The sequence below is a fragment of the Lynx rufus genome, unplaced genomic scaffold, assembly GCF_022079265.1.
Source record: "Lynx rufus isolate CCGP_SWC_20201006 ecotype Redwood Valley unplaced genomic scaffold, mLynRuf1.p SCAF_5, whole genome shotgun sequence".
NCBI lineage: Eukaryota > Metazoa > Chordata > Mammalia > Carnivora > Felidae > Lynx > Lynx rufus.
Window position 1 is genome coordinate 108,024,558 of NW_025814867.1, and position 8,188 is coordinate 108,032,745.

The 8,188-nt window shown below is 36.2% G+C and overlaps 1 pseudogene; it reads left to right on the forward strand.

Moving 5' to 3' along the window:
• The first annotated feature begins 1,159 nt into the window (after positions 1–1,159).
• Positions 1,160–2,641, forward strand: LOC124527246 (heterogeneous nuclear ribonucleoprotein K-like; annotated as a pseudogene).
• Positions 2,642–8,188: the final 5,547 nt, after the last annotated feature.

An 8,188-nucleotide genomic window follows, 5' to 3' on the forward strand; every position in this document is an offset into this window, starting at 1 on the left:
TAAGACTAACATACCACAATCATGCTTAATTTGTGTAACTCCCTTAATGCCAGATAAGTGAACTCTGTGAAGCAAATTGGGATGGCAACAATAAGATTTTTACCTTTTGTCTATTTACTTTCTTACACGAAAGGATTGACAGCAGGGAATAAGAATTCTTTGTCTATATAACCTTTAAAAAAAGGTATTTGTTAAACTCAAGCAGGTAGAATTTAGATTTTTTTTGTATATCTTAAATTAAAATAGCTTTTTAATTTAATATTGTGTTTTAAAAAGTACCTAGACTATAGTTAGTGTGGATAATTAGAATTGTTACTTCTATCATGCAATTTGATCTCATGTCCCTTTTTAAAGGCCGTAATACCAAATAGATAAGTATTTTATGTTAAAATTAATAAAATACATGCTAGAAATTAAGTATTTCTGAATGGAATATTAAGTAGAAATGTTATGGATTTTTTGTTAGAATTTGAGTAATTATTTAATAACATCAGTTAAAAGAGGGAAATGAGGGAATAAAAAAATAAATGTTCTGAATTGTTCCATCAATGCAATTTCTTTTTTTTTAATTTTTTTTAATGTTTATTTATTATTATTGAGAGACAGAGAGAGACAGAGCATGAGCAGGGGAGGGGCAGAGAGAGGAGGAGACACAGAATCTGAAGCAGGCTCCAGGCTGTGAGCTGTCAGCACAGAGCCTGATGCGGGGCTCGAACCCCACAAACTGGGGGATCATGACCTGAGCCAAAGTCAGACGCTCAACCGACTGAGCCACCCAGGTGCCCCGCATCAATGCAATTTCTTATTTGAAGAATAGAAAACAACAACTACAAAAATCAATTAAGTCAGAACTTAAAATTTGAAAGAAAGACAAGTCTGCTGAAACTGATTGTAGGAATGAAAGAATTTGACTTATTTAAATTAAATCAAGGTATTGGGGAAGGTTTCCTTTGGCTGTTCAGTTTCCATTATCTTGTGTTAAATGAACACACCAGTCAGGTATTATATATCCTTGTGGAGCAGAACTGAAGTATTCTGGGCAGGACCAACTGACATCCTCATGCTGCCATACCTGGTGAAGCCATCGTCCCTGTGCTGCCTTGCGGCACTCAGCCAGTCACAGCTAGACAGAAAATGAGCACAGGCTCCCCTGCAGGAGATGTGGAAGAGGAACAAGCTATTAAAGTCTACAAATACTGAGGAGATGGTTGAATTATGCATTCTGCTTCAGAGCAAGAATGCTGGAGCAGTGATTGGAAAAGGAAACAAGAATATTAAGAAGGCTCAATGGGCTCCTGAGTGCCTCCGTCGGGTAAGCATCTGACTCTTGATTTTGGCTCAGGTCATGATCTCCTGATGATGGAATCTTGCCCCATGTCAGGCACTGCACTGGGCCTGAAGTCTGCTTAAGATTCTCTCTCTCTCTCTCTCTCTCTCTCTCTCTCTCTCTCTCCCTCCCCCCAATAAATAAATAAATAAATAAATAATCACTCACTCACTTACTCCCCGTACAGACTACAATGTCAGTGTTTCAGTCACAGACAGCAGTGACTCAGAGAACATATTGAGTATCAGTGCTGACATTGAAACAATTGGAGAAATTCTGAAGAAAATCATCTCTACCTTGGAAGAGAGCCTGCAGGTGCCATCACCCACTGCAACCATCCAGCTCCCACCTGAATCTGATTCTGTAGAATGCTTAAATTACCCACACTATAAAGGAAGTGACTTTGCGATTTGGAACTGTTGATTCATCAGAGTCTGCGGGGGGAATTATTGGGGTCAAAGGTGATAAAATCAAAGAACTTCAGGAGAACATACAGACAATATTCACGTTTTTCCTGGAATGCTGTCCTCATTCCTCATAGAGTCATTCTTATTAGAGGAAAACCTGATAGGGTTGTCGAGTGCATCAAGATCATCCTTGATCTTACTTTGGAGTCTCCCATCAAAGGATGTGCACAGCCTTATGATCCCAATTTTTATGATGAAACTTACAATTATGGTGGTTTTATGACTGCCATGGACATCCTGTGGGATTTCCCATGTGGGGCCAGTTTTGACACAGTGCTTCCTGGTGGGGTGGGCATCCTATGCCTCCATCTAGAAGAGATTATCATGATATGACCCTTTGTCTAGGACCTCCCCCACCTCCTCCTAGATGAGGTGGCTGGGGTGGTAGCAGGGCTCAGAATCTTCCTCCACCACCACCACCTAGAGGAGGAGATCTAAGGGCCTATGACAGAAGAAGCCCCAGAGACCACTAATATGGCATGACTGGTTTTCATGAAATTTGGGACTCTCCAATAGATACATGGAGCCCATCCAAATGTCAGATGGCTTATGAACCACAGGATGGCTCTGGATATGATTATTCCTATGCAGGGGGTCATGGCTCATATGGTGATCTTGATGGACTACACAAGTAACTATTCCCAAAGATTTGGCTGGATCTGTTATTGGCAAAGGTGGTCAGCAGATTAAACAAATCCATCATGAGTCAGGAACTTCAGTAAATTTGACAAACCTTTAGAAGGGTCTGAAGATCTGATCATTACCATTACAGGAACACAGGACCAGGTACAGAATGCATAATATTTGCTGCAGAAAACTGTGACAGAATTCTGGAAAGTTCTTCTAAGACTAGTGAAGAACTGAAGGAGTCTTGCATCTTGTTTTTTTGTTTGTTTGTTTGTTTGTTTTTAATCTGCTTCTGTTTAAAAAGCCAACATTCCTCTGATCATAGGTGTTCTGCATTTGAGGTGTAGTGAAATCTTTGCTGCTCACCAGATGTAATGTTTTAGTTCCTTACAAATGGGCAGGGAACGGTATGTTAAAATTAACATTGAAATTTTGAAACATCAGCAGAGTGAATGAGTGTTAGTTTTTGTTCATTGTTGGTGATTTAATCTAAAAACAAGAAAAAAATTATTTCCCATATGATTATTGTGAAAACTTTGCTTTGTGGTCACCATAACATTTTGGGATGTGGGACAGAGAGGAAAAGTATGATAATCCACATGTCCCTGGCATATACCCAGAGCCTTGTGCAGAATGCAATACTCTTTTGTTTTATGATTTTTAAAATAAATTTAGTGAACCTGTTTTTAGTGGCCATTATTTTAAAGTCATTTTTCAAATGGCTAGATTGCCCAACCTACCCCAAACTAAATATTAAGTTTGATTTTTAGCTCCTCTGTTGGATATAAATAAATGGATCTCTTCTTGGACATAGGCATAGTACCTTGGCAAATTCCATTCTGGTGATTTCTTGATGATTTGAAAGGCCATTTCTTGGGAAGAAATTCTGTCATATACAGTCATGGTTATAATAAGCTGAGGATTTTTTTGTTTGCTTTTGCAAATACTTACCCCTGCTCTGTGGCAGTTTTCTATGTTAGTGATTATGAAGGAGAACAAAGGTGGGAAGGAATACTACAAATTCAGTAATGGTATAAGTATGTGCCAGAAGCCTAATGGCAGCAAATTTTATTAATCAGAATTATACTTGGTTATGCAAGTGACTGATGCTGAATAGATTCTTATTATTTTTATAGGATAACTTCTCACTTACAAACTGTCAGCCTGCTAGTTTCTATTCATTAAACTTTGTAAATATATATATATATATATATATATATATATATATATGTATACTCTTGTTTTTCCACTGTATGCAAATTGAAAGAAAAAGATGTACCATTTCTCTGTTCCATGTTGGATAATGTAGGCAACGTTTGTGAACAATTAAAAAAAAGATGAAAAAAGTTGCTGTGGATGTTTTGTATAGTATCTTGACATTTGTATTAATAGTTAGTTCACTTCCAAATAAATAAAACTCCCATAATGCTAGATTTGATGTGTGTCCAATTTGAACAAGAGTTGATTGACTACCTGTAAAATTTGTTCAAACGTTCTTCTTGTAAGGAAATATAGTAATCTTAAATTACAAAAACATAAATAATAAAATTAAATCAAGGTATAGATTTTCATTTTATGGTAAAATTCAGATAAGCACATAAAATTGTGAATGCATGTTTTAACAGAACTAAAGCTCCAAGCATGGACAAATGCCAAACAGGCTTTTAAAAGCAATAAAAAGGCAGCTGAGCAGTTAGCCAAAGCAAACATACAATGAGATGGTCCCAAAAACTAACTTAAAAAATTAACATTTCGGTCACATGATAAAAATGATATTTAGTGATGTGAAATAAGCAATGGCTAAAAATAATAATATTTAAATCACATCACATAATATTGTGTGCAAATGGAACACATAGACATGTATTTACAGTACATTTTCCTGTGGAGTTTATTACCTTTTGAGAAAAGAATTCAACTCTGTTGGAATTCTTTTCACGACAAGCAATTACATAATGGGATGTCTAATCAAACTACTACACTGTTATAATGCAAATACTTTTTAAACAATGTTCCTGTTCTTAAAGACCGCCAACAGGTCATTTTTTGCTTAGGATTCATCACAAAAAGATATTGCCATATAAAAGAACTATTTTTAGAAATTATGTAAGCTTGCTTGTTGGGAGAAATATTTTAAAGACATATCCATTTACTCAGTATACATGATATCAGTGACTTAGTACCTTTTAGGTACCATGCTGGAGACTGAATGCCAGAAAGAACTAAGACAATGAACAGTAGATAAAATGCATTAGGTGTGAAATATGTTGTCAAATTCAAACCAAGAAACAAGTTCAAGTGGCAAAGTGTTTTTGGGGGGATCAAGTTATTGCATTTTGGAGTACAGAAATTTAGGTTGAAACTGATATTTCATGTGTTGATTATAGGAGGTGGACTCAGGGTTTTCATGGGGGGGAGGAAGAAAATATTAGATAAGCTGTTTTAAGAAGAGTTCATTGGTGCTGAAAAACAGAATTAAATTTGTACTTTATTGATTGATCAGGCTAGTGGTCAGTAGGCAAAAGTTCACTTTGTTTTTTTTAATTTTTTTTAATGTTTATTTTTTTTTTGACAGAGAGAGAGAGAGAGGGAGAGACAGAGCATGAGCGGGGGAGGGGCAGAGAGAGAGGGAGACACAGAATCTGAAGCAGGCTACAGGCTCTGAGCTGACAGCACAGAGCCCGACGCGGGACTCGAACTCACAGACCCGTGAGATCATGACCTGAGCCGAAGTCGGTCTCTCAACCGACTGAGCCACCCAGGCGCCCCAAAAGTTCACTTTTGTCAGTCTTTTAAAACAGAATTTTCTTGTTCTTGCTGATTTACTGAAATGTTGGTGGTTTGGTCCAGTTAAAAGTTTAGAAAACAGGATGTGCAAGGCAGTTCCTTTGAAATGGCTTTTCTGGTTCTGTTTAAAAATGGCTCTACTTACATCATTTTTCACAATGTGCCAGCCATTATGCTAAGAACTTTATACATTTATTTCATTAAATTCATTATATCTTCACAGCAATTCTATATGTAGAAGGTGTAATCGTGCTCACATTAAAGACTAGAAATTTAAGACTGAGAGGAGTTAATAACTTTCCCAAGAGAGGCATCAAGAATAGTCCAAGATAGAAAATGTAGGGTCTAGAAATATGGTTTATAATTCCAAGGCAGAAAGTTTAGGAAATCGAGGATCCAGATAAATCTTTTGAATGCCCAGCTATGAGTTTAAAAGTATAAATCAAGAACATTATTAAATTCTATGAAAATTAAATTCCTTTGGCAATATCATTATAAACTTGTCACTAGGAAAAGGTCAATTTGAATGTTTCAAGAATTTTTTTTCTCAGTCCACTAGAGGGACTAATACCCTTAGACAATGTGCTATCTCGACAAGCTTTTCCTCTGGTAGTCTGCAAAAAGTCCACCTAGTTTCCAGGAAATAATTAATGCCAGGTGCCTACCGTCTCTCTCTTACAGGTTGCGCGTGTAATGTCAAGGCTCTTTCATTCTGTTTTAAAGATGGAGGGGTGGAGGGGTGCCTGGGTGGCTCCGTGGGTTAAGCCTCCAACTATGGCGCACGTCATGATCTCAAGTTTCGAGAGTTCAAGCCCTGCATCGGGCTCTGTGCTGACAGGTCAGAGCCTGAAGTCTGCTTTGAATTCTGTGTCTCCCTCTCTCTCTGCCACTTCCCCAGTCAAACTCTGTCTCTCTCTATCTCAAAAATAAATAAACATTAAAAATTAAAATTAGTAAAGATGTAGGGGGAAGAAGGACAAATGATTACTGACTCTAGGCCCTATGAAAGGACACATACACAAATTCACTTCTTGTGAAATCCACCAGCCAGCTTGCTACAGAATCACCGTACCTTTAAAACTTCATCTCAAATATTTTATTATACTGTCCCACCCTGGTTCATTCCTTAGTCATCCTAGAATTTGAGAAGTAATGTAAGAACTTATTGGTAAAATATTTTCTCCAACTTGTTCTAACCACTTTCTCTTTCCATCTGGCCTCACATTTCCAACAGTAGATTAAGTTCTTCAGTTAGAGCATAAGGATAGGAGCATTCATTGCCTCTAAAGGTGTTAATTAAAATGGACACACTGACAGTTGGGGAGAAAGCCCGTAATGGTAAGCTTTTGCTCCTGTTTCACAGAGTATCTATGGAATTTTGAAAAAAAGTATTTGATTTCTCAATTTCACTTCTCTACACCCCAATGAAATAATAGGAGAAGGTGATCTCTTAAGGTATTTTAGAGCTGATACAGCAGGAATCTGTAAAGCTAGAGAGTAATAAACATAAAGGATCCAGCAGTCACCAGTTATATACTAAAAAATGGATTAAAACAGAGTCTCATTATATTTTGGCAGGGAAATACATAGCACAAATGTTGATGGATCTTATGGATAGTGCAAATGTTGATGTCCTGGCTCGGTTTATATTGGTAACATATAGAATGGGAGGAATCAAGCATAATGACTTTTGTTTCTTTTAGGTATTAGATTCTTAAAGATATAAATGGAAAAAGGTGGAATCTTCCATGTAATAATACAGGATGTGTTTGCTGCTTCTCCCTTGGGAAAAGGTTTTTATTTATTCACTTGTAAGACTTGAATAACTTTAGGAGTGCCTGAGACATCATGAAGATGAAATATCATGGGCAGTAATATATATATTTTTGTTTTTATGGGCCATAATTTTGAAATAATTATTAGTGAACAACATGAAACTTGAATGTGCAGGAATTGTACCCAGAATTTGGACTTAAAGAGCAGAAGTTACAAACAATTGCAATTTTTTACATAGGTTCTGTGGTAGTCCTTCTCATAGAATTCCATGCTGGACCATCCCATTTCTGTAACTGTTAACATTTGGGCACACTACTTTTAGGAAACATGCCAGTAATTAGTTATGCTTTCTTTTACTCAATATTTTTTCTATTATTCATATTCTGAAAATGTGCCATTTACTTAGAGACATTCAAGTCCTTCCACTTGTTTCTCTGCTTCCTTATGGTTCGATTTTATCTCTTCCCTCTTTACTTTTTTTTCTCTCCATTTTTCTGCATCTTCCTTCTCCTTTATGCCTGTAAATAAAACTAATTCTTGTATTCATGAATAACTCATATTTAGAAGTAGAGTTAAACTTTCTTAGTAGACCTCAATCAGGTGACGTTATACTGGGTGTGCCTCTGTAAATATCATTCTTTTTATTTTTTCCAAAACTAAGTTATGGGTTGACTGTCATTATTGTTTTTATTATATAAAAATAGCAAATTATTCACTTTCTATAGTTTTATTGCCTCTCAGGCTGATCTAGTTTTATTTACTTTATAAATAAATGAAATAGTTCATGTAGTCCACCCACTATTTACATAGAAATATTTTGTCCCTTTTTTTCAGTTTTTTTTTTTAATTAGGGCATAATTTATAACGGTAAAGTCCACCCCTTTTTAGTGTATAGTTTTGAGAGTATCACCAAATTTGAGTTTGTGATTACTGTAACAAAATACACAATAGTTCCACCGACTGAAAAATTCTCTATGCCACCATACACTCAGTCATTCATCCTATCCCCAGCCTCTGGAGCTACTGATCCCTACAGTTTTGCCTTTGCAAAATGCCATCAAATGGAACCTTACAGCATCTAAATTTTAAAAAACGGCTTCTAATACTTAGCATAATTCATTTAAATTGTATTCATACTGTTGCACAGGTCAATAGATTGCTACTTTTTTTTTTTTAATTTCTAAGTGGAATTCTTTGTATTGAT